Genomic DNA, 3,651 nt, shown 5'->3' with positions numbered 1-3,651 from the left:
TGCATAGAAGGTGCGCGGATGGCTCTCGCCCGTGTTAAGACATACTGGGCAGAGATGGAGGCCACCGCTATTGAAACTCAGGATCCGGCCATAGGCCAAATCTCGGCCGACACTATTTTGAAGGAGTCCTAGGAGGGGCTCGTTTAATAGAGGCTCAGTGCTCGAAGAATATCATGTTCGAGTGACATGTATCCCAATTGTAAAAACAATGCTATTTGGATTATAAAGGCTATGTTTATACTTTTGCCTGAAAGTATTATGATGCCTCCTATGTGGCCGTTTATGTATGCATATAACCTGAAAGTTTGCAGTCGTCGGCTTCAGCCCCCACGCATATAATGCGGGGGTGTTCGGAAAAGCGCGTATTCACACTTGATCCAACGTCTTGGTCCATTAAGAAGGTGATAGCGCGACGAACAAGGCAATCGGACTATATTGCTTTAACACTTTCACTTAGCCATAGGAGTTTGACAGTGGGGCTACTATATAGCCCCTAGTACTTCCGCGCTTATCCGAATACGGTGCGCGTACATACATGACCGGGAAACCGGTCCTTCATTAATGCGGAGGAATCGCGAAGATTCCGCTGAGTCCTCGAGTGGTTGACCAGTCTCTCGCTTTATCATGACAGTCAGTTTTCGGCTTTCTCTACTGAGGTGCTCATCCAGATGAACCAGGGCACAATCGCAGTAGTTCTCCCGGTGCCACCTTAGCCGATAGAGCGGAACGTAAGGTAGCAAAACGCGGGAGCCGGGCAAACCCAACATTTGACCAAAGACATGATTCGGAGCTGATGCATATAAGGCCAAACTCGCGACGCCGAACACTCCCTAAGGTGTTTGGTCTTTACAACATATACCGGGTTGAGTAACGCCCTTGATAACGAACCCTGAATTTCCAGGTACGTGCATTAGTCTGACGTGGCGAAATGCCAATAACGCCAGCACCCCTCACGGTTGTGTTAAGTATCCGGGGGGTGTCAAGCAACAAGAGACAGTAAGAAAGGTTTACACAGGGTCTTAATCGAAAAAGAAACCTTTGAGCGGGGCCCTGCTGCACGCCTGCGCCTGTGTCTCTGTTGTGCCGTATCCTGGAAGGGTGTAGCACGATTATCATCTATAAAAGAGAAAAAACCTAGGTGAAAGTCTTCGTGCGAAAAATTGGTTATTCTTAATAAACCATTAAAATTCAATCTTAAATAAGGTCAAGCCGAACTGTAGCCCTTTTTACATGCGGGAAGCCCCTAGCACCACTTATGGGGGTATATCCCTCGACCCAATCTTCAGGTTTATCTGAGCTGTTACAGCTAGGGGTGTGCCAGACTCGTCTAGCCGTGTCCGCGGTCTTGACGACCGATCATTTATTCTGGTGGGAGAGGCCGTTCAGTGTTTGGCTGTTAAAGCCGCCGCACGCTCTTCCGCACGTAAGGAACGCTCATTATTTCCACTAACTATAATGATGCCACGTGGACCGGGCATCTTAAGCTTAAGATAAGCATAATGCGGTACTGCATTAAAACGAGTGAAGGCCATTCTTCCGAGTAGTGCTTGATAGCCGCTTTGGAATGGAGCGATGTCGAAGGTTAACTTTTCACTTCGGAAGTTGTCGGGAGAACCGAATACAACCTCTAGTATTAGAGAGCACTTGCAGCGGGCCTCTGGGCCTGGTATTACTCCTTTAAAGGTAGTATTGCTTTGGCTGATTCTTGTCGGGTCTATCCCCATTTTGCAGACTGTGTCCTGATATATCAGATTAAGACTACTGCCGCCGTCCATAAGGACTCGGGTGAGATGGTATCCGTCAATTATTGGGTCTAGTACCAAGGCAGCCGATCCTCCATGCCGGATACTAGTCGGGTGATCCCTGCGATCAAAAGTGATCGGGCAGGACGACCAAGGGTTGAACTTGGGGGTTACGGGCTCCAAGGCGCATACGTCTCGGAGTGTGCGTTTGCTCCTCCTCTTCGTTACGTGAACCATGTTCACTGTTTTGACCTCTGGTGGGAATTTTTTCTGTCCCCGAGTGCTTTGTTGGCGAGGCTCATCCTCGTCTTCACTTGGCGTCTCCCTCCCCTTGTGTTCGGCGTTTAGCTTGCCGGCCTGCTTGAAGACCCAGCATTCTCTGTTGGTGTGATTTGCAGGTTTGTCGGAGGTGCCGTGAATCTGACATAATCTGTCTAGAATCTTGTTTAGGCTGGACAGTCCATCTCTGTTGCCTTTGAATGGCTTTTTTCGTTGACCGGGTCGAGAGCCCCTAAATCCGGCATTTACCGCCGTGTTGTCTGGGTTGTCTTCATTGTTTCGACGCTTACTTTTATTGCGTCGTGGTTTTCCATTGCCATCCCTGACTTCGGATGTGCCTGGGTCGCTGCTGCCACTACGGGCCAGCCAACTATCTTCGCCCACGCAAAAGCGGGTCATAAGGCTTGTTAGGGCTGCCATTGTCCTCGGTTTTTCTTGGCCGAGGTGTCTGGCGAGCCATTCATCCCGGACACTGCGTTTGAAAGCCGCTAAGGCTTCGGCGTCCGGGCAGTCGACAATTTGATTCTTCTTAGTGAGGAACCTGTTCCAAAGCTTTCGAGCTGACTCTCCGGGCTGTTGAATTATATGACTTAAATCGTCTGCATCCGGAGGTCGGGCATAGGTCCCTTGAAAATTAGCCCTAAAAGCATCCTCAAGCTCTTCCCAACTTCCAATTGAGTTTTCGGGGAGGCTCTTCAGCCAGTGCTGAGCTGGTCCTTTCAACTTGAGGGGCAAGTATTTGATGGCGTGGAGATCATCTCCACGAGCCATGTGGATATGAAGGATAAAGTCCTCAATCCAGACCCCAGGGTCTGTCGTTCCGTCGTATGCCTCTATGTTCACGGGCTTGAATCCCTTTGGAAATTCGTGATCCAGCACCTCATCGGTGAAGCATAGGGGGTGCGTGACACCCCTGGATTTGGATGTGTCATGGCATGCTGACGGTTGTAGTGTTCGGTTTTGCTTCTGTGCCGGAGCGCGCTTCCTAGATCCATAGATGGACCTGGTCATACCGGCTTTTTGGTGCAAGTCCTCACGTAAATCGTGTGCTGACTTATGTGTGACATCGTTAGCCGCTCTATCGCGGCCACGGGGTGGTCGATCCGGCTGATCGGCCGTTTTATTTTTTGGCTGTATAGGCTCTAAAGCCTCGTCATCGAATTCAGGCAGCAGTTTGCGCTTTGGATAGCTCTTTGTGTGGCGACTGCCACCGTACTTTTGTTCAGTGTCGAGCACTTTGTTCCATCTACTATTGAGTGTGTTTTGCGCGGCCTTGAGCCTTTGCTTCTGCTTCTTTAGACTCCTTGCGGTGGCAATAAGCCTTCTATGGAGGTTCTCTTGCTCCATGTGCCTATCCGGGATGATGTGTGCATCGTCGTCCGGACTGTTCTCCTCTCCGGAGACAGGTTGATTAGCTTTACCCTCGGCTTCACCGTGATCGGACAGCGACTCCGTACTATGTTCGTCGTCCACTGGTTCATCCTGCTCTGTCGCTGGGTCCATGTGGTCGTCGTTTCCTTTGGAGTCGACCGGGGTATTATTTTTTCCTGCGCTGTTATCGCTGTTTTTGTCGAGGCGGGATTTGGAGCGGCGCTTACGTCGTCGCTTTGGTTGCTTCTCGAGGGAACTA

This window comes from Aegilops tauschii, chromosome 6, assembly GCF_002575655.3.
Source record: "Aegilops tauschii subsp. strangulata cultivar AL8/78 chromosome 6, Aet v6.0, whole genome shotgun sequence".
Taxonomy (NCBI): Eukaryota; Viridiplantae; Streptophyta; class Magnoliopsida; order Poales; family Poaceae; genus Aegilops; species Aegilops tauschii.
The sequence above is the reverse complement of the archived record's forward strand: the minus strand, read 5'-3'. Positions refer to the sequence as shown.